At 45.6% G+C, this 27,012-nt stretch overlaps 1 long non-coding RNA gene across 1 annotated transcript in view; it reads left to right on the forward strand.

Annotated features, from left to right (window-relative positions):
- The window catches only part of LOC146776100 (uncharacterized), a 94,659-nt gene that overhangs the window by 32,339 nt on the left and 35,308 nt on the right, over positions 1–27,012 (forward strand). Inside the window, exon 3 of the long non-coding RNA XR_014971984.1 lies at positions 7,669–7,859. This is a non-coding gene — a long non-coding RNA (uncharacterized LOC146776100). The remainder of the gene's footprint in view (positions 1–7,668; positions 7,860–27,012) is intronic.

A 27,012-nucleotide genomic window follows, 5' to 3' on the forward strand; every position in this document is an offset into this window, starting at 1 on the left:
AGGAATCTGAGAGTCTGAAGGTGTAAACTAGATTCTACAGGGCGTTAAAATGACACACTCAAAATGTGACATTAAAACCAAGCTCATCAAAGCTCTCGTGTTTTCACTTGTCTTTAGCTGTAGAAACGCATCTCCCAATGAGATTCTACAGCCTGTTCGCGAGATGTCTAACTCAGCTACATGTGCATGGTTTAACTAGCTGTGTACACAAATGACATGTCAGATGTATACCTCGCAACCTTCAAGAGCAGCTTGGAGGATGACAGCTAGGCCTCGGTGGTGTTGGCGCTATTGCTACATCTTTGACCTAGTGACTACAGGAAATTACTTCATATGACCTTTGACCCAGTAACATCACAGGAAGTGCCGAAAGTAAGTTCTCGTATGTATGCAGCATGGGAAACAACCTTTACAACGCAGTCATTACATCGCACTACATTTACAACGCAGTCATTACATCGCAACATCCTTTACAACGCATGCCACTACAACGCAGCCATTACATTGCATGTCACTACAACGTATGACACTACAACACATGTCACTACAACACAGGCATTACATCGCATTTCATTACAACGCATACCATTACAACGCATAGTACTCTTACACTATCCAACACTTACCCGACTGTTGCACCCCATGGAGTTAGAATAGTAATTTTTACTCCTACACTATCCAACACTTACCCTACTGTTGCACCCCCTGGAGTTAGAATAGTAATTTCAACTCCTACACTATCCAACACTTACCCTACTGTTGCACCCCCTGGAGTTAGAATAGTAATTTCAACTCCTACACTAGCCAACACTTACCCTACTATTGCACCCCCTGGAGTTAGAATAGTAATTTTTACCCCTACACTATCCAACACTTACTCTACTGTTGCACCCCCTGGAGTTAGAATAGTAATTTATACCCCTACACTATCCAACACTTACCTTAAATGCAATGTAATGGTATGCGTTTTAATGGTATGCGTTGTAAAGATATAATGCGATGTAATGGAATGCGTTGTAAATTTAGTTTAAAAAAATTTGTTGTAATGTCATGCGATGTAAATGTATGCGTTGTAAAGGATGTTGCGATGTAAAAACTGCATTGTAAAGGCATGTGTTGTAAATGTATGCGCTGTAACATCATACATTCATGCAGCATACATTATTAAACAAGTTTATGATGAGCATTCATACGTTTTACTGAAATATGAAAAAATGAAGATTCTTATGCTCTGCTATAGAAGAGTTAATTGCCCAAGTCTTCTCCTTTTGTCTTTCCTACGTCAGTAAACTGAGTGCAGTCACGTCGGAAGAAAGTAACACCTTTAATTACAATGCGTAGAAAGAGGCTGAAGTGCGGTATGAAGTAAAAAACAAAAGGTTAACTTTTGGCTGCTTTTACTGTGCAAACGACCTGTATCCAGATAGTCCTATGTGAAACCCTTCTTCCTGACTCAAAATCGCGCACAGGGAGCTGGCAGCCGCCCCTTCCCCTTAGAGTATGTATAAAAACAGTTCAGGTCTCCAGCACAGGCCACCCGGCAGGTCACAGGCAGGAGGCCTGGGCTGAATACCGCACAGGATAGCGGTGAGATGGGTGAGAGCTGGGCTCATTTCCAGGTTTCACAGCTGTGATTTCTCAGGGCCAGGATGTGTTTATAAGCTGTGCGTAACAGTAGACTAAATATCAGGGCAATAAAAAGCACAGAAAAGAGAGAGAGGGGCCTTTGTCAATAGTTTCTCTTTAAATGTCGATATGCTGTGGAGCAAATAGAATGGAAACACGTGAGCGCGCAAACCTGTGTCTCTTTTTTTATCACCAATCAGACTGGGAGCAGCATAGTCCCTAGCGGACTTATGCGCCCATCTCAACCTGATTTAAATCTCATTCATTAGTAGTACATTTCATGCATTTCCATTAAGACGACATTCAAGGACTAAAGTTTAGAAGTTTACTTGAGGAATAAAAGTGCAGAAATACATAAGCTGTACTATTGGTTAATTGAGCATGTCAGCATGTAAATCGTTAAGAAAACAACAACTCAGCAAAGTTCTACTGAAAGTCCAGCATGGAGTTGCCTTCTAAGAAACGGAAATGGGGAGCTCCTAACAGATAAATTGCATTCTTTTCTAGGACTTTAGACAAAGGATTTCATACATTCATTACACAAGTATGGTTCACAGGGTACGCACCAGTGGGGAATGAGTAAGAAGCGACATTTTAATACAGAATACATTCTACTACTCTAGACTTAGACATTCGCAGAGTCTGTTCAGGTGACATGACTTGTTCAGGGGCAGCTGGCACTGATCGGGGGTGGCAGGGCGGGGGGGAGTGTAAAAAATAAAATAAAAGGAAAAAAAATGTACCTTATCCCTGCCGTGTCTCTCCTACGTTAGGACTTGGGAACCAGGAAGCACCCAGGCTCCCCTGACCAATGACAACGTTACAATGCAGTGCTGTGATTGGTAATCACCCAGGTTCCCCTGACCAATCATAACGCTGCAATGCAGCGTTGTGATTGGTCTGAGCATCGTGGTTTGACGCTCAGCCAGGAACAGGGAGCCAGGGCATGTTCTCCACGCAGGCTGTAATGCACCCTGGGTGGAGAACAGGGAAAGGGCTCATGACTGTTTGGTCAGCCCAAGAGGGCCGGCCAAACAGTCATGTGCACTTTGGAGTGGGCAAACCACTCCTCCCCTGCCATGTCAACGGAACAGCCCCTCCCGGCCCAGCGGCAGGAACAAATAAAATGATAATAACGTTCAGTTACTATCATTTTATTTTTCCCTTGTTACACTGCTCAAAAGCAGTGAGGCGGTGCTCCTCCGCCTTAGTGGAGGAGCTGCCACTGGACTTGTTACATAGCCTGTTAGCAGTTCTGAGACAGGTTGTGCTTGATTACGTACATAGCATTCAGTGTGAATGGGAAGGTTTCAGTCTTTTCAGTGCAAATTGTATAGTTCTTTATTACAGCGCAAATAATAACAGTGAAACGATCACGGAATATGGTACAATGTCACATTCAAGAGGGAAGAAAACACAGAGTTGTCCTAAATTAATGTAAGCTTGATTTCTCGTATGTTAAGTACTACGGCTTAAGAAAAAGTAGTCCCACACATATGAGAATTATTGTCTACTAAAAATCTAAATGCTTATATCCAGCAGCACCTAATCTTCTTGTTGGTGCTCTATGCCTTATATATAGCACTGTCTCCACCTTTTTAGATTCTTCAGGGTGTACCTTTGTGAGCCTGAAGCTACAGAGCTGCTGGCGGCACTCAAGATGTCAGGCTGAGTCAGTTCCTATTGCCCTGCCAACCAGGGACAGTTTCTACATTGGAGCTCTGGGGCTGCACCCTTCTGATGCCTACACATTTACCTCAAAAAAATTAAATAGATCGATTTATTTAGAGATACAATTGTATCTATAAATAAATTGATGTATTGCAAGCTTGGTCTGTCTGTCCCAGGCTGTCTGCCCCACCTCACTCTGAAGCAGAAACCAGTCAGTAAATCAACTTTCTACACTGTGACATACAAAGCAGGGATTACCTTTCTAAAGCCCTACATTGTCATTGTAGTCTACGGTGGTCAGCATCCACTGTAGGTAAGTGGCGCTATCAGTGTCATGGTTTCAGATGTCTTAGGCTGCATCTCTGCGTGAGGCCAGATGTCCCTCATTAACAGATGTAGGAAGCTGGCTGTTTACGTAGTATACAAAAATGAGGTATACTATGTAGAAAGTCCAGATGACCCTTATTGGCATACAGGGCTTACATTATTAATCCCAAATGCTCTCTTTCATGATAGTATGGGCGAATACACCTCTTTTTTCCGCATGCTTTTTCCCCCGCAGGGAATTACAATGCGTTGTTACAATGACCGCGTTGTTATAACGCATACCATTACCCCGCAAGTAGTAAAAACGACTTGCGGGGGGGGGGGGGCGCTGGATGTTGGAATAGTGTAATTTACTATTCCAACTCCAGTATGTGCAACAGTAGGGAAGGTGTTGGATTTAAAATCCAACACCTTCTGCCCCCTCCGCAAGTCATTGTTCCGACTTGCGGAGTAATGGTATGCGTTGTTACAACGCGGTCGTTGTAAAGACCACGTTGTAATTCCCTGCTGGGAAAAGTATTCATGGGAAACTATGTTTACCAGTGTTGGCAAGCAGTTTAGGATTATCAGAGGGTAGTGTCCATTTGTGGGGGTCCTGGGAGCACAGGAGCCCCTTTGGTTGTCTTGGTCCCAGGCCGGGGAGCTCGGGTGCAGAGGGTTTTGGTCGACTGGTGCCCATGCATCAAAGGCACCCACGGTTCTCGGTTAGACCTACAAAGGGGGACAAATCAGGACAGCTGAGCTACTCTCAGTGCTGGCCTCTGCGATGCTGACATCCTTTGTTGGATGCTCTGTCTCAGCGGTGTTGAAGTCCGGATTGGACTCAAACAAGCTTTGGTTGCTACAAATGGTCCAGTACTTCGAGTATTGGTGCAGGGCAGCACTGGTTGGTCCCGGTGTCTTCTCACTTGGTGGGGAGATGGATCTGACCTCTTCCTGGGTGGTTGCTGCATTAGTGGACCTGGTGAACAGCCGAAGGGGGAACTGGATGTTGCGGTCAGTGCCTGCAGGCTGCAGGGTAGTGCCTCTTCCATGTCAAGAGAGATGCTGACGGTGTGTGAAGTGTCTTTTGGAGGATGCACAGCTGCAGGATAAGTCAGGTTGTCACAGTTGTTGGGACAGAAGCAGGTAGGCAGGCAGGGTTTGGTGCCAAAAGTCACCCTGCAGTCCACAGTTTTTGCTTCTTCAGGTCTTCTTTGCCTTATTTTTTCAGTCAGATGAACCTGAGTTTCTGGTGTCAGGAGGCGACCTAACTACTAAGGTATGGGTGTTAGGTGAGTGAAGGGTGGTAGCAAATGGGCTACTTACCATTTCGGTCACTACACCCCCTATAGCTCCTCTTCCTGTGGGGAGTGGGCATAACCTTGTCCCAGAATTCATATTTCCACCAAAGTCAAAATTGTGCACCCATTCTTTCATGGGGCACATCAGGCAGCCCACCTTAGGGGTGTGACTAGCCTAGTATTGTACCACGCCTCCTAGCACAGCTAATTTCCCACCTGTTCTGGCACCAAATGGGCCTCAGAACAGGGGCGGCATCTCCCGGATCTAGGGGAAGCTGGGGTGCATATCAAAGGTGGCAGGGACTTTGAACTCCCTGGCCTTGGTATGCAGATTCACTAGCTATTCTGCTGGAGGAGATGATATTCCTGCCAAAGCAGGCATTGTTCCTGACCTCCTGAGAGCATGGACTCTCACCTTCAGGGGGTCAGAAACACGTCTGTGGTGGCAGGCTGGAAGGATCCAATCAGAAAGGACACTAGAAGACTAGTAAGGTGTCAGGGGGCACCTTTAAGGTGCTCTCTGGGTGCATGTCACAATAAATCTACTGGCATGAGTACATATTTATTAAGACAAGGTGTTTGATGCCAAACACAGTATTTTCAGTGCAGCCATCGTGTAGCTGGGGAACTCGCAATGACAAGTGACCAAAACATATACTGAAGATGGCTTCCCTGTTCACTTGCAATATCTAGTAATAGAACAAGACATCACAGGGGCATATGTGTTCCTGCAGCTATGGCTTCACTTGTAATATAATGCATTCAGCCTTAGGGCTCTTATGACATGCTGTAGGGGTGATTTACACATTGTACATGCAGTGTATGGGCATTGGACACAGGCAGTGTGAAATATTGTGTTTTCAGAAGGGCTTGCACCCTTTCACACATTCTGCAGTGGCAGTCCGCATGTGATTTTTGTATGGGTCCCCGAGGGTGGCATAAAGGCATGCGGCAGCCCTTAGGGGCCCGCTTTAGTACCCAGCCCTAGACACAAGGGGTACCATTTCTACGGACTTACAAGCGTGCTAAAGTCCCTGCCAATTAGGTTACAATTAGACATTTCATTTTTAAGACAGGAACACTGGCACTGGAGCCTGGTTAGTAGGCTTCAGTGCACTGTCAGAGTGGAACAACCATCATCTAGCAGTTCAAAGGGTGGCAAAAAGTGGGGGGACATCTAAAAAGAAGTCCAGCTTCCCACAACGTGCATAGATTTCGCCCTTTCCCATTCCTCACACTTAGGAGTGGATGCAAGCATGTGATTTGGCACCTTGTCCTCGGTAATGTTAAGTGTTATAATGCTAATCTTGTATTATGTATATTGTGCTGAGACCCCCTGGTCACGTTAACCTCCCCCACTGTAGGTGGCTGGCTTCTTTAGAAGTGGAGCCGCTGTATTTGTTCCCCAGTGAAAGTGACCCAAAAGACTAGCAGGGTTTTTGTTCCCTAGCGAAGTTCATCCAAATATACGAGTCAAGCAAGCGAAAAGAGAGAAATATGTGCTTCTACTAGAGTTACATGCTCTATGGTGTTAACACTGGCCCTATCGTTATGCCTTTATCATTAATGCCAAAACATGAATTGATTTATGAACAATGAATGTTAAAAACCATTAAAGTAAAGCATGTCAGCGATTTAGTTCCTCTTTTATTTCACGTTTTACTTAACCTTGCATACCCCAAGGGTGTTAGCTATTTCATGATGTTGTGTTTCTGTATTTTTGTGTGCATATTATTACTCTTGTACAGTGCATACTTTGAGTCGGGCCAGGTGTTTATGAGGGGCTTTGAGATCTCTGGCGCTGAAGCTGAAGGCAAAGCAAAGTGTCTGTCAGTGGGTTGGCCTCTCTGCAGAGCACACAGAACAATGGTAATGTACACAGATGTCAAAATATTTAGAAGGCAAAAGTTAAAAAAAATAAAGTGCTTTAATGTGAATCAGTGCATATGTTTGGGGGTGGTGAAGTCAGGGAGGTGTGAGGAAGTGCATTCAGGGGAAAGTGAAAAGATTGTGCTGAAGAGGAAAGAGGTGAGGTTAAATGCCTGCAGATGAATTAGATGTGCAGAGAAAAAGGGCATACACATCTAAAATAAAGCACAAATAACTAAAGGCCAGAAATCCTCCCACAGGCCACAATAATATTAAATTCACAGTCTCTCTCACAGTTTCAGTATTGAAATATTTCCAGTGTTAATTATTTATACAAATCATTGTTGGTACTCATTTATCGTAAACAGCTAACAACCATTGGCAAAGCCACTAGTACTGGCAGGTTTTAGGTGTATGCCAGTTGTATTATATGTCTGAATGCATCAACATCTCAAAGAGAAACCAAAATAGCGGTTGAGTGGCACACTATGGGAATCACAGAAATGTATTTTACATGTTCCCTTTTAGAGAGCCCCCACATTTTTCATCCCATATAGACCTACCTGCAAATATTTCTATATGACTGATTGCCACCAGCAGCTGTGGGTGCTTCCCGAAGCCTATTTAGAGCATTTTCTTCCAAAATCAATGCTGCATGAAGTGCAACAGACTGGGCAAGCTCACACTTTAAAGGGCCTGAAGTTATTGCATGTACAATTTGCACACTACAGTAACTGTTGATCATAATATTGCAGTATGTTATCAGGCAGTTTTTAATGTGTTTATTATTTCAAGACTATACCTTCCCACTGCTTTATAATCCTTGCTTTTTCATTAAATACATTTGCTTTAAAATACACCACTTGCCAATCTTTTTTCATTTTTTTTGCAGGGTGAATGACACCTAAACAACACCCCCAACCCCACATTTGTCCATTAAGCTTGCTTGCTTCACTTGCTACATAAAAGTCATACCCAACTTTTACACCCACTACTTTCAGATCTCACCAGCCACCACTGCTGCCAACAAGTATTCCATCTTGACAGTCATCACCATGGTGCGTGAAAAGGAAAGGCTTGCGGGTAAGAGAAGGCGAAAAACTTGTAAAAGAGGATGTATTGGGAGGTATATATATATATTTATGTTTCAGAAGGAGAATGAGGAAATGACCTAGTCATCTGAAATTCCTGAAAGTTATGAGTAGACACTGGTACGATGTAGGATATAGTATTATGTGGTGATGCCGGTTTGGCTTCACCATGCAACACTGTCACAAACCCCAAAGATGGTCTTTGAATTCACATTAACAAATCCTGAGCTCAGTCCTGGTAGTGGGACCAAGAGCGGTCAGGCTTTTTTAGTGGAACAAGTGAGAAGCATTTCAAAGTACCTACATGGCTGCTAAGTAATAAACACAACATGAGAGTAATCTAACACCAATTTATACAGATAGAGTGTATTTTTATCTTAATTTAGACACCAAAATGAATGGAATAGCATACATATAAGCGGAGTTATAGATTTTAGAAGCAATATAAAATCAGTGCAAAATAACAGTGCAAATGTAACACTGTGGTCAATGGGAAAAACCACTAGTGACAATTGGTCACTTGCAGGGCAAGTTGCGTGGTACCCTTGAAGCGCAAATGTGATGTGGGTCCCAGGACCAGGCCACACTCAGTCAGTTTTACCTGACCAGTGGAGCTCAGGTGCAGAGTTGTCCTGGCTGTTCCTGAACAGAAGACACAGGAGAGCTGCTTACATGGTGCTGCAGGGAAACAAGATGCAAAAACACAACAGTGGAGTGGCTGCTGACATCGGTCAAAGGTCGGATGGAGTTCCCTCTAGATGCAGCGTTGAGTGAAGGGGTTGATTACCAAACTGTCGACCAACAAGCCTTGGCAGCATGTAATCCTTGGAAAAGGGTACTTCGACATCGGGTGCATGGTAGCTGCCTATACCTTTCTGGAAGCAGGACTATAGTTCCCACCACGCACTAGATCATCTGGATTTGAGTGATCCCATGGAGGGCCGGATGGCCAGCAAATTTTCGGATCCAGAGCATCGTTCTACCTGCAGTTTGTGAAAGCCTGAGGGTGCTCAGGCTTCCATATGGATCCCTCTGTCTGGGGGAACGAGTGATAGCCTAGGCTGTGTCTTTATCAGGTGGTTCTAGGGGCATTGCCACCGGTGCAGAGTATCCCTCTTTTGCGTTGCGCAAGTCGTTTTGTTGCAGACACGGGTCTCTTCTTCTGTCCTCTATGTTGCAGGTTGTTCAGAACTGAGGGTCTGGTGTCAAGGGTGTCCATTAAATCCTACTTTTAGTGGAGTTTGGAGTGTCAGAGCAAATAGCCAATGGGCTGCTAGTCCCTACAGTTAGTCCGCTCCTGAGGTGACCTCATCTGGGGGTTTGGGTCACGTTTTCTATCCAGAACCCTCTACTCTGCCACTTCTAAAAATGGAAGAACCATTACTTCAGTGTACAGACTGGGCTGCCCACCCTCGAGGTAGGGCTAGCCTTTTGGGGTGTATACCTCCTTGACTATTCAATTTCTTGCCTGCTTGGGTGCAAATGTGCCCAGGGCAGGGGGGGCTATTTACCTCTCTGGGAGGCAGCCCTGATGCATACCAGAGGCGGTGCAGCCTTTAAAGCTTACCACCTTGATGTGCCACTTAACTAGCCTACCCGGGAGGGAGAAGGTGAGACCTCCTTCCTGTCCAGGCCTTTGTTCCTGACTCTTGGGAGTAGTCACACTGCCTAGCAGGTGGTCAGAATCCTGACTTGGTGGCAGCCATCACAGGAAGCACAGGCTTGCCAGCAAGGCCACAGAGAAGCTGGGGTAACCAGGTGGACAACCTCTAAGGTAGCCACCTGGGTGCATGCCACAACGCCCTCGACTCGAGATTCATGTCAGGGGTGAGAAGGCACGTTGTTTCATACCAAGCATGACATATTTAAGCAGTACCATAACGGAGCTGCCAACCTCGGGTTTGCTCAGGTGGCAGCCCATGTTATCCTATGGACCGTCTATCACTTACAGTGTTCTTTAATGGTAAGGGGCACTATTGAGACATATAACCTTGCACTTATGTTTCCCAATCTCTAATATACTGCACCCTGCCTCCTGGGCTTTAGGAGGCCTTCCTTAGGGGTGACTCTATATATAGTAATGGCAGTGCCTTGACTCTTTTCACACATGGTGAGGGCAGAGTTGAGTTCGAGCAATTTGCACTGCTCCTACAGCCTGCAATGGAAGGCCTGCTGTCAGTAGTTTACTTGGGTCACTTAGGGTGGCACAAATAGTGCTGCAGGTCCTGGGAACCCCTTTACCACCTATGTCCTGGGTACCCCAGATACCATATACTAGTAACTTATAAGGGGGAAAAGTCCTTGTCAATTGGGGTTTCCAATTTACACACATCAGTTTAAGGGGCAGAGCACAGGCCCTTGAGCCTGGTTAGCAGGCTTCAGCCACTGACAGTCTAAAACCAGCAACTACCAGTCCAAATGGGGGCAGAAAGTGGGGGGACATCTGCAAAAAGCCCTGTTTTCTTACATACGGACAATGGGGCTGGAGATAGATTACTTGGGAAGGTTTTCGTCATAGTACAACATCCGCATGCACTAGTTTAGTTTAGTATTTGCACTTGTGGAAATACTTGAAAATTAAGTAAGGGAGCAGTTGGGTATTGGATCAGATAAAATGTTTCATTATAAAGATGAATTTAAAAATACATGCGATCGACTGTGTGACATAGTCTAGAATAATCTAGAAGAGGCTGCGTATACTAATATCTGAATTGCCAAGGCGAGTGTAAGCTATTTTCCGTGCACATTGTGAAATATATACATTTAATTAAGTTATTTTTTTCTATTAGATGAGCGTATTTATAGTCAAAAAGCATGTGTAATCAGGCTACTAAAAGGTCAACACCGTTTGAGACAAAAATAGAACTGCTAGGGTTGGCACAGATAATTACGTGTGCTTTCTCTATATTATAATTTGTGGCATCTGGTCTGTTGTACTAATCAATTGTTTTTTCTTGTCTGAGTGAAAACGGATCGAAATAAATGTGAACCGTTAATAAAAAAAATGAGTTCATTATCGCAGGGACGTTGGTGGGCAAAGTGGGCAATTGGCCAGGGTCCTTACCTTCCAAAGGACCCTTTTAACCAAAACAACTTAGGGGCAGCTCAGTGAGACATGCCTCGCACGCAGCCAGTACCCAATTTTAGGCTATTACGTTTGCAATTATATATGTTTGCAATCTAGTTCTACTGGAAAAAACATGTTCTGGTATTTGAAGGCAGGCTGGAAGCTCTGTTTCAATGAACAATTTGAGAATCCAAACAAAACGTTAGCATTTACAGCACTCTTTTGTACTCACGCAGGGTACTGGCCGTTTTTATTTTCCCTGTTTGAATGTTGCTGCGTGCCACCAGCTGTTTATTTTTGGCGAATATGGTACTTCACTGTGTGAAACCAGCTCAGTTCACAAACATAGTTAACATCACATGATTGACTATGTAGAGTTGTTAATTTTGAGGAGCAAAATGACATTTCACGCAACGTTAATACACTGCAAGTTAACCCCTTCGCCGCGGCAGGAATTCCGCCGCGGCGCTGGGGGGGTTTGGGGGCAGTTGCGGTGGCGCTGTGCTCGTGATGGAACCACTCCGTCACGAGTCACGGGTGAGTTTTGCTCATGACGGAGTGGTTCCGTCACATCTCCGCCCACTGCGCTAATCGCCCGCACAGGCGGGGAATTAGCGCCGCGTGGGCGGAGCGGCCGCCAACGGCCGCAGCATGACGGAACCACTCCGTCATGAGCACAGCGCACCCGTGGCTCATGACGGAGTGGTTCCGTCATGAGCAGGGAAGGGGTTAAAGGTGTAAAGAAAAGGCAGTACAAAGACGCCGTCGGGAGCTTACAAATAAAAAGCTGCAATTTAATGAGACTTTGAGGCGGCCATCTTGAGTTCAAGCCACCCGAATGTAGTTGGGTGTTACCAAGCTGTTTTCTGGTGGAAAGTATAGCTTTTCACAGTGTGAAACAATCTCAGTGGCTTTGTAGGGCTTCATGTGTGCCTCCCTCCCATTGGAACCGCAGGGTCTGTAGGGCATGGATTGCTCCAAGCTTATGGAATCAGGAGGCCGCATGGACAGTTGTTGGCCTACACTTACCGCAATCACTCCAGTTACCAGTGAGGGTCCCATGAGTGGTGGGGGTAGCTTGGGTCTCCCTCCTGAGTGGCACTGAACCACTTGTTTGTTGGGGACAGGCTGCCAATGACTCCCTGAACAGGAGCAGTGTGAGAGACTGTTATTGACCACTCCCAGATAAAGACTGGGGATTTGCTGTGGGGTGTGCTGGTGTCCTGCTACAAGTGCAATGAAACTTAAGTCTGTGGCAATTTTTTTTTTTAAGGCGATGGTTAAGCCCAAAACCACTAAGCACCTCTGTAATGGTGTAGGCTGGGCTGACGTCTTGTCACCCAGCGAAACCTGTAGAACTTTAGCGCGTCGTCATTCCCTGTTGGAATGCGGAGTTTTGACAGTTGTTGCCTCGTTGGTTAACTGCGCTGAATTGCTGCGCAGTGCCTGTGGTCTTTACAAATAAACTTACACTGGAACAAGCATGTTTTGGACAGATACTACAAATATGATGGCGACGATCCAGAGATACTGCTGAACCCCATGCAGAGATCACTGTCTGACAGTCCGGATCTCATTGGCCTAATGGTAGTTGCGGGAGAGATGGCTTCATCACAGTAAAGTGGATTATTGAAGAAGGCAAGTTGTGCAGGTGTCAAAAGGAGTGTTTGCTGCAGTTGTAGCAACAGGACACACTGTACTGGTGAGAGGTGTCTTGTGTGTAAGATTGGTGCACATGCATGTACTGGTGGGAACTGGGTTTGAAGTTTTGCTGTGTTTATCGCGCGGTTATGCGCACACAAGCAGGTTGCTTTAAAAGGGAGATAGCAGTGTGTCAGTGTCTGACACGGAGGTACGCAAGACGTCGGAGTCCTCATTTGGACCAGCGTAGTGACGTGCACACCTGTCTCACAGTGGTAAAGTACCTCGGAGGAATTATCAGAATTATGTGTCTAGTTATGAAACATACCGTTTGTTGGTAATAGAGCTGTGCCGCTCACACCTCTTAGTGTCATCTGAGTTTAGCCCATTTCTGTTTAGGGTTCCACAGTGCAGTGACACGCACACCTTCCAGTGTCTCAGGATTAACATAATTATTTTTATTTTGACAACAGTACTGCAGAAAGCCATAACCTACTACAGTTTGGTATTTTCATTTTAGCTGGTCAGAACATGTGTATCAAACTACAGATCAGCTCATAGGAAAGTGCACAAGAGAGTGAGGGTCAGACTACTTTTTTTTGTGCTCGGTTTCGGTGAATTTAGTTTTATCTTTATTCACTAGCATAGCCTTTTGCCAAGCAGTTGGTAACACTTCCACCATCCTTTTTAGAGGTACTAGGTAGTCCGCCAATTCCTTTGAGGAAGTGGTATGACACTTTTGTAACCTACCTAGGAGCTATTGGGGCGTCAAGGTACCACCCTGACAGAAAAGTAATCCTACTTCTCCATTTGTTAGGTTTCGAGGGCAGATCCATTTTTAAACATATTCCACCATTAGTGAGGAATCAGGGAGAGGAGGACATTGATGAGTTTGTCGAAACTGTAAAAAAACTGGAACTTCATTTTGATGTTCAGCCTAGCTTGGTGGTGCTTCGGCACAAATTCTTCGAAAGAGAACAGTTGCTAGGGAGGATGTGGACACTTTTGTCTCTGCAATCAGGCGGTCGAGTGCAGATTGTCAATTTCAAAAGTTTACAGAGCAGTTGGTGAGAGACCAGTTTATATGTAAATTCTCAGACAAAACCATTCAACAAAAACTGCTATCAATGGGAAATCCGTCGCTGGAGGAAACCATCTGCACTGCTAAAAGCATTGAACTATCTAAGGTTTCTGGGAGAGAGTTGGAGAACAAGTGTGATGAGATTGTTAGTGCAGTCCAGTCAAAAGAGTTTAAGTCAAGTGGGGCACAACGTCTAGACAACAAGCCATTTTTTAGGCAGAGTAGCACTTGTTTCAGATGTGGTAATGTAGCACATTTTAAGGGTGCTAGGATTTGCCCAGCAACTAATGTGATGTGTAGAGTGTGCGGTAAACATGGATATTTCGGCAAAGTGTGTCAGAGTGGGAAGCATGGTGGAGGCAGTATGCAAGGGAACAAAAGCCAAGTGAGTTCACCTAACATGGCAAATGTCAAAGATTTTTCTCATCAAGAGGAAGAAAAAATGGAGAATAATCAGGATGATTTGAATGGATATGGTAATTGTTGTGGGTGAAGAGATAGTAATGGTGGGTGATGCATCCACTTGCATAGATCCGTATGTTGAGATTGGTATTGCAGACAAGAAGTTGCGTTTATTAGTAGACTCAGGGGAAAGGATTACAATGATTACCCAAGAACTGTTTGAAGAGACGTGGGGTAGTTGTGTTTTGGAACCTCCTGACAGAGCTACCATCTCCTATGATGGGGGTAAGATAGTGCTAGTGTTTTTTTAGGACACTCTGGAATTCAAGGGAAGAAAAATCCTGGATAAAGTGTATGTTGCAATCAAGGGGCTGTCGATCCTGGGTTGGTTTCACCAGGCTTGTTTAAAATGGTTCTAAGGCCAGGCACTAAGGATCAGGTTAGCGCTGTTGACTCTACTGATTAAACCGAGAGTATCATCCAACAGTTCCCCAAGGTTTTCAGTGGGGATTTGGGGAAGAGCAACGATTTTGTACATGAGATTAAGGTGAAAGACGGTGCCATTCCTGTTAAGCACAAACTAAGGCGTGTGCCTTTTAGTGTAAGGGACCATTTAGAACAGGAGCTAAATGAACCATGTGCTAAGGGAATCATAGAACCCATTGAGTCTTCCTTGTGGCTTTCACCTTTGGTCGTGGCAAGGAAAAAAAATGGTGATCTGCGAGTATGTGTAGACGTATGTTGCTTAAACAAGAACATCTGGGTAGATTCTCATCCCGTGCCCAAGATCACTGAGTTGCTTACGATGACTAATGGTTCAAAATGGTTTACAAAGTTAGATCTCGCATCTGCGTACCATCAAGTGGTTCTGGATCCATCCTCTGGTCACCTCCTGGCATTTGTGTCGCCAAACGGTTCATTCCAGTATTGTATAATGCCGTTTGGGTTGGTGTCAGTGGCGGCTGTATTCCAAAGAATCATGTGTAACATGTTGAAAGATGTCAAGGGCGTCGCTGTGTTTCAAGATGATGTTTTCATTTTTGGTAAAAATAAAGAAAGTTACGACAATACTCTTCACAAGGTTTTGAAGATTATGCAGGAGAAGAGGTTTGGTTCTGAAAAGTGAGAAAGGCTTGTTCCTAAAAGACAAAGTGGAGTATTTGGGACATGTGGTTTCTCAGCATGGTGTTGAACCAAGACCAGGTCTAGTCAAAGCTATTGTGAAAGCCGCTGCGCCAAAGGACAAAAATGGTTTGAAGTCTTTCATTGGTCTTTGTGAGTTTTACTCACGTTTTGTGCCAGATTATGCATACCGTGTTAAACACCTCACCAACATGTTAAAGAAAAATGTTGCGTTTGAGTGGGACACTAATTGTCAGCAGGTGTTTGAGTGGATCAAGACCCAGTTGATTGGTGCCAGAATTCTCAAGTCTTATGACCCAAGGAAAAAATGTACTATCACTGTTGATGCCAGTGGGTTTGGGTTGGGGGCCATTCTTACTCAAGACAGTGAGGGTACAGAGAACACATTAGGGAATGCCTCTAGGGTATTCAGGGGAGCAGAAACTAGCTTTTCAGTCATCAAGAAAGATTTGTTAGCTTGTTGGTGGTCCATCAGGAAATTCCATCCTTACATTTGGGGAAACCATATTGTGCTGCGCACGGACCAGCGTCTGTTGATATCTATACTTTCAGGTGAAAAGATTAAGGATCATACACCAAGAATTGCAAGGTTGTCTACTAAGCTTTTGCAATACGATTTTGACGTAGTTTGTTTGCCAGGAAATAAGAATGTCAGGGCAAATATCCTGTCAAGTTTTCCTGTTGCTGATGTTGATGCTGATTCTAACGAGGAAGAGGACGAGCATGATTGTTTTATTGCATCAATAGATGTAGAGAACATGTGTGCTTTGAGTAAAATGGAGTGGAGGAGAGAATTGGCAAAGGATCTGGTACTGGAATAGGTCATGAAGTATGTCAAGGACGGCTGGCCTAAGGAAAATAATGTGATGTTTTAGTTTCAAACCTATGTGAAAGTGTGTCAAGAACTTTCTGTGGAGGATGGCCTTTTCATGCATGGAGAAAGATTAATACCTCCTGAAAGTTTAAAAAGCTGGATAATTAGTGGTGCACATGAGGGGCTCTTGGGGAAGACTTTCACAAAAAGGAGGGTGAGAGAGGTGTTTTGGTGGCCACACATGGACAAAGAAGTCAACGAGTTGGTGGATAAGTGCGTGGTTTGTGAGGGGTGCTGAAAAGAGTTTCAAAGTAAAGGTTCTGCTCATGCAACCCATAGATATTCCCAGTAGAGCCTGATAAAAAGTGGGTATTGATCTGGTTGGGCTTTTCAACACTTTGCCTGCTACATCCTGATTTGCGGTGGTGGTCATAGACTATTACTCCAAGTGGTGTGAGGTTCGCTTCATTGGAGATCTCTTTTCAAAGAATGTTATTGACTTTCAAAAGGATATCTTTTTAAGAGAGGGTTTCCGGTACAATTTGTGAATGCGGAATTCCAAAGCTTTCTTCAACAGGGAGGAATTGGCCATTGCAAACTAGGCTTTCAGGGTCTGCCTCCCTTCGCCAGGGCCAGTTTCTCAGCTGCAAGACGCACAGTCCCCAATATCAGCCCGTCTATCTCGATGCCTCCCACAGCCGAGAGCCCTGGCACGGCTCAGGCCTCTCCCTCAGCCGGTGCAGGCAGATCGGGCCGAGGTTGCTTTTCCGCCGTGCAGCTCCCACAGGCGCAGCTCCATCCCCCTAGTGCACCGCCATCAGTGTAGACTCAGGAGCCAAGCGGGATGGTCAAGAGCTCTCTTCCCCCCGTCGAGGGCCCAGGAGCACCTCCCAGCGGGAAACCGCAGCCCTCCACTCCTCACCTAATTCCAGATGAGTGTTCCAATCACATTCTCCTGCTGCGTGGTCCAATCCTCTGCAATGGGTGCAGGCCGCGGGCATCGGGCCACAGCAAGACATGGTTCTCTGCAACAGATGATAGGGATGGCCACAGTTCTTCATATGCCAGTCACAGCCGCCATTTTGCGACCCGAGGCTCCAGGATAGTAGCAACCTCGCAGCTAAGTCTCTTAGCTTCTCTCCGCCCCACAATGCGTCTCAGTCGGGGCAGCAGGCTTTCCCCCACTCGCGCCCCTGTTTAGTCCTGGGTGGCATGGGCAGGATGATTGTATGGGTCGGCGCGGAGCTAAGGGCTCACTTGACCGCCATTCGTGACATCCAAGCATGCCCCCTCTATCACCCACAAACTAATGGGCTTGTTGAAAGGATGAACAGAGTGCTTAACAATTGTGTGCCGTGGGCAATTGCCAGTAAATGTGTGGTACAGAACACAGTGCGTTCTATGCTCTGGTTTTACTGCACCACTGCGCATTCAGCATCTAAAGTGTTACCTTTTGAGTTATTAAGAGGCAGGAAGCCTTCCCCCAAATTATATCCTGGGTGGATGTCCAGATGGGTGAAGATGGATGTTATGAAAGGTATGGATGAGCTTGTAAGGTCGAATGTTGGTAGAGCACAAAAACAACAAAAGTAATATTTTGACACAAGGAAAAGGGTGTTTTCTCAACAAGTCAGAATCGGAGATGTGGTGTGAGTTAAAATTCTAACTCACACCAAGAAGGGTGGTATGAAGTTTTCTGAGCCACTAGTGGCAGACAGAATCTGTGGTAACGCAGTGAGAGTGAACAACAAAAATTGGTGGAACGTCGCAAGGGTGGTGAAGTTGACTAGTCATCAAGATTGTGAAGAGAAGAGTTGATTGGTGAATGGTGGTGAGAGTTCAGGTAATATCAACATTGGCTTGTCGTCCAAAACTGACGATAGTAATGAGCAGGTCATTGTTGGGCTGCGAAGCAGTAAGCGACGCTGGCATGTTCTGATCAGATTTCGTTGAGTCACTTCTGGTTTGATTGTTGATTTCCATCTGCATTTTATTCGCTTTAATGTACTTGAACTTGCAACCCTTTGTACTGTTCATGCTGGGCCTCCCAGGATGCGGTTGTTTGCTTAATTACATTCTCTTTTTGTTTTTTGGTTTTTTTCTTCATTTGTTTTAGCATTCAAATTGTATTTATCTTTTGCTTGTTCTCTTGTATTCATTTGTTGGTAAAATGTTGTTCCGAAACAAAACATTAAGATGGAAGAGCTAATGTAATGGTGTAGGCTGGGCTGACGCCTAGTCACCCAGCGAAACCTGTGAACTTTAGTGTGTCGTCATTCCCTTTTGAAATGCTGCGTTTTGACAGTTGTTGCCTCGTTGGTTAACTGCGCCTCGCTGAACTGCTGCGCCGTTCCTGTGGTCTTTACAAATAAACTTACACTGGAACCAAGCACGTTGTAGACACATACTACAACCTCACATCGAAGGAAATGTTAAGAATGACTCCGTCCAACACTGACCCCTTGCTCTATGTGGAGTCCCCAGTGGAAAAGCACACTGGAAAATTCTGGAAAATTCTACAGGTTATTCTGGACACAAAAATACCCTGGATAAAGAGATTGACTCCGTATTAGTTGTAGTGAACTTGCTCAGGACAGATCACAATAAGTTAGAGCGAGTCGATAACACCGGATTGCGCTCAACTCAATGCACCCTACGCTAGAAGGGTCACAGGCCAAAATACAAACTTTGAAGCATGAGGTGCCCGAATTCAAGGTGAGAGCTGAGATTCATCTGATTTGGGTACACAAGCACGCCGATGGCCCGAATATGGAGTTTTTTCCTGGAGGAATGGCTGATGAGTAGGGTACTGCTGGGCAGGGTCAAAAGTTTTTTTATTAACGGAGAGGGTGCATCATGTCCCGGGGGACCCTTCCACTTGGAGTGGCTCCACACCCAATAATTGCTTGACTGCATAATTATAGAGACAGAAACAAAGACCCGCTTCTGCATCTCTCTCGAACAAAGGGCGTGTGGCTCCATAATGACAATATCATCAATGCCCACCCTGGCTACACTATGAAGGTGCAGAGATGATGCAGCTCTTTTACAGCTGGCAAGAAACAAATGGGAGTGATGAGCCTAAAGTGTCTCCTACTGTTTCCTGCAAAACTTAGAGTGGTAGAGGATGACACAACACACTTCTTCCAATCTCTGGAGGACACCTGGGCCTGGCTGCAGACATATGGAGAGGGTACCGGGTTGGAGTGTGAGGCCCCTGGACTAGACTGGGATAGTTATTGGACCAGATAGAGTTGAAGCAGGAGGACCCAATGCCACTCCATCAATGAACAAGTTGCTATTGAGAGAGTGCAGATGGTGGTGTTGGTCCTACAGCAAAGTAAAAAAACATTGGAGGTGCCGGCATCTGATTACGAACTGAGTTGTGGCTGGGACTGGTGGCTCAGACGAATCAGACATGGAACACTTATGGTGTCTGGCCTAGACCACCCCAGGGCAGAAAATGCAATTATCTGAAACTCTAATGGCAACATGGGCCAATGGGACCAATAAACAGATGTGAGGCCAACTGCGTTATTCTGTGGTCACAAATGGGCCTCACATGCAGGAGCAATATGAGGTACGTGTCCCATTACAAACATCCAACTGGGATATGGATAATCAAATTGTTTGTGTGAGCATAAGGGTTATACCTTTGGTTACTTTCTGGCAACAATTGTGTTATGTTCTTAGCCTGGAAAAGGAAATTGGGATCTCTGTTATCATTTGTATTTCTCACAGGACCCAGGGAAGCTTGTGGTTTGTTGTTGAGGGGAATACTTGAGTTGGGAGGTTATACACGGAACAGATGGGCAGCAGAGACACAGATGATGGGGGGGGGGGGAGTGTCGCACAACTATGCCACATTTTACCTTGACCTGGAACATAAAATGGCACAGCCACACACATCAAAACAACATACCACTTACGTGTACCTTAGACGCAGACATACGTACTTGAGCGAGACACACCTCATGGCACCTGAACTCCAAAATGTGGTTAAATGTTGCAGGGGACAGACATTTGGGACCACATACTCAGCCTTAGCGCACAGTATCTTGGTGTGGATAGTTCAAGGGGGTTCCCTTTGTACATTATATCCCATCAATGGCCTAGGAACCGTTCCCTTGCTGGTTCTGGAGCTTTTCACCACAGGTTATCACATTTCTCCTTGAAGGCATTTTGTCATGATCTGTGGTACAAACTTACAGTTCTGTGCTCAGCAGGTGTGCAAGTGCTAGATGGGACTGGAAAAACAAAAGAAGGAACACAGAACGATAAGAAATGGGCCAGTGCATAATTTGTAAATACATAAGCGCCAGAGCCCTTGCCAGGAGGCCCTGCAGCTTGCACCCTCCGTTGCCCCTGATATAGCTGCCAATGACAGTACTAACACAACTACAAACCATCACACTCTTACAAGTGAAAATTCCGAATATTCCAGGCCCCAAAGCTATAGAACTCATTTAGATTTTTATAGATATATCTGATTATTATTTCACATGGAATAACAAACATTAAACAATGAAAAGACACAGCATCCCTCCCACCTGGCCAGCTCTGTTCACCCTACCCACACAGTACAGTATCCTCAATCCCATGTTCTTTCAATCACTGCATCAGGAAAGACACAGTTCCTAACAGTCCGAGGCTCTGACAGACTCATGTGTGTGCTGTGCCACCTCTCCCCTACAGGACCAGCCGCCGGCCATCATGACAACTATCAGTTATGTTCCTTCTGCGTGTTCTGGTGCTTTTGAGAGTAGATTAGCGCTCACTACCCATGTCCCAAACACCCTATGTCATCTCAAACTTCTGTGGACACCCTCTACCCTAGTATACTTCCCTCTCTATTATCATGCAACTATTCATGCCTATCTCCTATCTAAGAATCCTTTCGCACTCCCTTTGCTGGGCAATGACCCTCTTTACCACCATGTATCCTATGTTCACCAGGAGTTTCTGGTATCGCGATGCATCTGTGGACTCCCGGATCCCGAGTATAGCTAGTTTAGGCTGCAGCTCTATTTTAACCCCTGTTGCCTCCTCCAAAGAGTCTGTGACTTCCCTCCAGGTCTGCACCCCCGGGCATGACCACAGCGTATACATGAAAGAGCCCTCCATCCTGAATTTCTGGATACATGTTGCATCACCCACTTTCCCCAATTTATATAGCAGCGACCTTGTGTAATATGTCCAATGCAGGACCTTCAGTTGGATCAATCTGTAGCTGGCCTTAATCGCTGCTTCCACGGGGAAGCTCAGTGCTGTCTGCCAGTCATCCTCCTCCAGTTCTCCATAATCCTGGTCCCAGCGCTCTTTCAACCTTCCCATACTCCCCTGTGTGTTTCTCATTAAAGTCCTGTAAGTCAGCAAAATAGCTTTCCTTGTGATTCGCCTGTCCAACAGTCTTAGTTCTAGCAGAGAATCCTTGTGTGTCTCCGCCTCTCTAGGGATACATCCCTGGAGAGCATGCCTCAATTGTCTGCAATTTGGTATTCTCTTTGCAGATGTTTGAAGGGTACAATACCGTTTACTTCCCATACGTCAGCCAGCATGGAGATGCCAATGGCATCCCAGCCACGAAAGCCCCGCAGGGCTCTAAAGGACCCCAATTTTTATCCCTCCAGAGCGGTGTCCTAAGGCCAATCTTTTGTCCCACTTCATCTCCCTAGTCAGTTTATGCCATACTGCAATCACTGTCTCGGTAGCCGGCGACATTGTGCGGGCCACCCTTCCACCATAGAACGCATGCAAGTAGCTCATATCACCCATTCCCCACCTATCCACCCGGAAGGCTGGGTCACCCCACTCCGCATATACCCAGTCGTTAACCACACTAACTTGGGACGCCTCATAACATTTTCTAACATTTGGTGGCGCTATACTCTCCTCAGATTAGGAGTGCTGCAAACCGCCATCGCAATGCATGGTTGTCCCCCTGCCCACAGGAGTGTTCTTAGCAGTGCTTCAATTTTAGCGAAGAAGGCGTCAGGGATTTTATGCAAACTATTATGCCACAGATATAGCTGCCTGAGGAGCACAATCATCATAAACATTGCCACTTTACACAACAGCGAGGTGGGAAGTGTGTTCTAGTGTTTAACATCCCGCTCCAGTGTCCCAATCAGCAGCACCAGATTTGCGACGTGGTTCTGGTGATCCAAATGCCCAGGTATTTGAACTTGTAGAGCTCTAGCCTTAGCGGTAATGGTAGGTCACCCAATGGCTTCCAGTTTTCCAATGGAAAGAGTAGAGATTTCTCCCAATTGATCTTTAGACCGGAGCACCTCCTGTAGATGTGGAAGATATCCCTCAACCTAGTGAGGGACTGGTCTGGGTTATTGAGGTACAATAGAATATCATCCATGTATGGTGAAATTCTCTCTTCCCAACACAAGCCTCCTGACCACCCCAGATCTGTGCATCCATGCGTACCCATGCGGCCAGCACCTCTACCTCCAGGGCAAAGAGCATAAGGGATAGAGTGCAGCCCTGTCTCATTTCCATCTCAATACTAAATTCCCTGGAGTCTCTGTAGGTTCAATCTGGACAATCTATGGGGCATGAAACCTGTTGTGTCAGGGTGCACCAAATCTGACACCACTGCATGCAGTCTATTGGCAAGTACCTTTGCCAATATTTTGGCATCAGTATGGAGTAGGGAAATCGGCCTGTAGGATTCACACCTATCCAGGGGCTTCCCTAGCTTGGGGAGGAGGACGATAGCTGCCGTCCGGATATCCACTGACAGTTCCCACATACGGTATGCTTCCTCATACATTGCATGCAATGGGGTTGACACTCGCCCGGCCATTTTGCAGAAAAGTCAATCAGAAGCCCGGTTTGGCCCAGGGCCTTCCCTGTTTGCAACTGTGTTAAAGCTAGCGTAACCTTGGCTCTCCCTGAGCCTGCCTCAACCATCTGGTGGAACAGTTATAAACAAATTCCAGCACCACCTCTGGGGGTACAGCTAGTTTTATTTGATAAAAATCCATCATGTATGACACAAAAACCTCTGCTATATTCTTACTCCCACTGGCTCTAATGCCAGTGTCCAGTGTAATCTTTCTAATATGCCTCCCTACCTTCCCCCTACTCCACCACCAGGCCAGCAGTTTCCCTGACTTATTACCGGATTCTTAAAGCTGGTTCTGCTTGGCTAGGTAGAAGTTCTGATCATGTTTCTCGCCACCACCCCGTATTCTTCCTGCTTGAGGCCGAGATATAGACCACGCGCTGGTGTCGCCTCTTAGGGGAAGGGATTATCAAGCAGCTCATCGTTCCCGCTGTACCCTGCTTCCAGGTTAGTGGCACTCTCTATACCACAGACCCCGACAGCAGTGTAGCCACATCTGAGCCCTGCACCTCGATTTTGTTCCTGAGGCGCCAAGTTGCCATCCTCCATGCTTGACGCTCTAGAGGCGCAGCTGTGGCCAAGGTAACAAGCAGAGGCGAGTGACCCGAAATCACTCGTGCTAAGTAGGACGCAGCAATGAACCTGTGTGTCATGGTCTACAGGGTGAGAAAACAATCTAATCTAGACATCATGGGCATCGGAATAGAAAGGGAAACACCGTTCCTGGTCATGCATGGCTCACCAGATATCTCCCAGATCCAAGGCTTGAGCGAACCCCTCCAGTTTCCCCAGTGTCAGCTCCCCTTCCAATCTATTGCTCATTCTATCCAAGTGGATGTCCATCACCAAGTTGACATCACCCCACAGTACAGTAAGAGCGTGGGGCATGGTTGTTATTAGGAGGGCTAGGTGTTGCAGTGCTAATGATTGCAGCCCCGGAGGGGCATACACATTCACTAAGATTATACCATAACATAACATGTGTATTTGTAAAACACACGTTCACCGGTAGGCATCTTGGGGCTGAATAACAAATGTTTATTGATACCCAACTCAATGGTACTCAATTTGTCGACCTCAGATGGATGAAAGGCTGAGTGGACCCACTGGGATTTGAACCTGTGACCATGAGGTCGAACGCAGGCCCCTGCAGTGGATGCATTAGTCCACTGGGCCAGCAGACCCAGCTACATCTGGTTTCATCCTCTCAGTCCCCCTGCATTGCAGTGTAACAACCCACTTTGTTTGACCATATGCGGGTGAACTGGAAGGGCACTGTTATCTTGAACAGGATCGCCACACCCCTGGATCCCGATGTGAACTGCATCTGACTGGCCACACTATATTTGCCTCTACCCAATCTATGGTGTTGAGTGCCTATCATGTGTGTCTTTTGGAGGAAGATTATGTCCGCTTTAATCTAGACCTAGCGAGCACCTTGGACAACAAACCCCTCTTAATCCTATCCCCCAAACCGTTAGCATTCCACATCAACAGGGTCAAATTCCACTGCTGTGTTATTGTAGCTCTATGTCAAGGTGTCCTTCCCAGCCCGGTTCCCAGTGCATTGCATGTCTGTCTAAATATTGTGTGTCGTTCCTGATGCCTGTGTGTGTCAAAACATTCCCCACTCTTCCTTACCTTGCTGTGATCCTTGAACTGACCACCAATTCACGGTATGTACAGTCAGTCCCTGAACAAATACAACATTGAATGTTTACGTACCTTGTGCAGGAGAGTGCCTGTACCTGACCCCAGTACCATCTGCATAGAATATCTCAGTCTCTCTCCTGTGTACCTTTTCTCTATATCATGCTCCCATTAAGTTCACCAAAGCACGGTTCCAGTGCCCACGTCCCCAGATGTGCTGCACTTGTGGCCAACATGCATAAGGCAGGGCAGTGGCGCAGCAAGTCAAATGTATTACAGTTAAAACAACATTTTCTGTGGTTAACGGGGTGACCACCGGGAGACACTCCTTCTCACTGTCCGGCCCTGTCGCCATACCTTTGGCACCACCGCTGTCGGTTTCCGATGCTAATATTCACTTTTTGCGAAGGTCATTATTGTGTTTGTCGGAGCTCTAGCACTGTTTAGCCTGTTTTTTGCCTGTAGAAATAATTTTGAAGATATATTGTATTAATAAACAACTGTTGTGCTGATCTGTAAATTAGGAAAATGGCGTCACCATGTGGCAGACTATTATTAGTGCTGGTGATGACAATTAAGTGCCGGTGCCGAGCACCGTAAATTACTAGCTCGAATTAAGCACCGGAAGGGTCCAAACAGGGAAATGGAAAACAGTGGGCCGTGACAGTATCAAGGAATTAACTATAGCTGCCTGCTAGGGATCAGTAAAGTTACTATTCATTTGTGGAAAAGTAAGCTGCTAGTCATTGGGGGGGAGGGGGGGAGAGAGTGGCCTATGTTTTAGAGTTTGTGTCATTAGAGCAATATGCTCCCATATAGAAGGGGGGTTGCATCCAGGGAAGAGACCAGAAATAACTCACTGTCCAGTGTGCTCCTCAGGAGGCGATTTGAGGGGAATCCATAATGCATCCCAATCACCTGCTTGCAACGGGGCGCTTCCTTGAGCCTCGGGTTTCCTCTCTTCGGAGAGCCGTTCCCTCTGCTTCAGCCCAATGTAGCAGCTTGCTGCGCCAGTGTCTAGAGAAGGGGGCTTAGCTGACTTCCAATGGCTAGTGATGTCTCGCTTCGAATCGAAGCTCCGAATCGATGAAGCGCAGAGCTACCTTAGCTTTTTTTGGCTGCCGGAAAAGACCAAGGCCACAAGGCTCCCACATCTTAATCCTGGGAAGACCAGTTAGATCTGCAATCTGAAGCAGAACCCACAACCAAAAAGGTGTAAGTGTAGTGCAGCTCCATCACATATGATAAAAATCCTCCCCGACAGTCCCCCAGCGACTGCAAGTCACACTGACTTCACGAAAAGCAAAGGTAAGTCATAATATTTGCTATGTAAGTTATTAAACATATGCATGTATAAATATGAAAAAGACTTCAAATTTAAAAAAGTTTGTTTCTTGAACATCTGGAAGAGTTTCAGTTGAGTGTTTCACATCAATGTACCAAATGGCACATGTTAAAGAGAAAGATTCTAAATATGAACTTAGGGCCTGATGTACCATTTGCAATATAGCGGTCACAGATTGTTCACCGACTTTTTGAGAATGGAATAGAATTTTGCGAACTGATATATGTACAAATGGTCAGTTTACAAACTACTGAATATTAGATGTTCATTGAAATCCCTGTCTGATTAATAGTCATTTGGATGGTCGCAATTTGCGACTCCTTGCAACTGGCCAACATCGTAGGAAGGGTGGCTACAAAAATCAGCAGACCACTATGTCTGTGATGTTTAAAATGCAAACTATTTATCCGCAAAGGAAACAGGACTGCGTTTAAAAAAAGTTTTCTTTTCTTAAAATGTTTCCCTGAGAGTTGGTTGTGGTCCCGTGGACCCCTACCTACGCTCCCTGAAACATATCCCAACATTCGTAAAGAGTAAGGGGTCCAAAGAGGATCACTTCCCTTTTGCATATCACTAACCACCCCAGAAGGGAAGTCAGTAATTGATCAATGATTTGCAACCAGAATTTGAACATTGATACATCAAAGTACAAATTGTAATTTGGACGGATGCCGGCAACATGCCCGTTCCAAATAGCAAATTATCATCCATTTCTAAACCCAGTTGCCATTTTGGAAACATTTTCTGAAGCTGTAAATGTGCTTAATAAGCACAAAAATGCTTTTTAACTGTCTCAAACCCTTTTTTTTAGCAAATAAATTGGTTTGCAACTGTTGAAGCATGTTTTTACATCAGACCTTTAGAAATAGTCGCAAAGCCCCCTTCTCACCCTGACAACGAGCCCTGAGTGCACCAATAGGCAAGTCAATTGTTCGGTTCCTCTTATATATGGTCAAGACTGTTCCATTAAACCGTAACATAGAAAGGCTTTTGTATGGGGGACATGAATTACTCAAATTTGCTCTCGAATGTGACAATAAAGGAAATTGAGACACAGTGTATTAAATTCATTTGACTAAGTTGACTATATTTGGTCAAGCAGGAAGGCTGGGATTTTCACCTCAGGTTTCCTGGTAATGCGTT

Source organism: Triturus cristatus, chromosome 12 (assembly GCF_964204655.1).
Source record: "Triturus cristatus chromosome 12, aTriCri1.1, whole genome shotgun sequence".
NCBI lineage: Eukaryota > Metazoa > Chordata > Amphibia > Caudata > Salamandridae > Triturus > Triturus cristatus.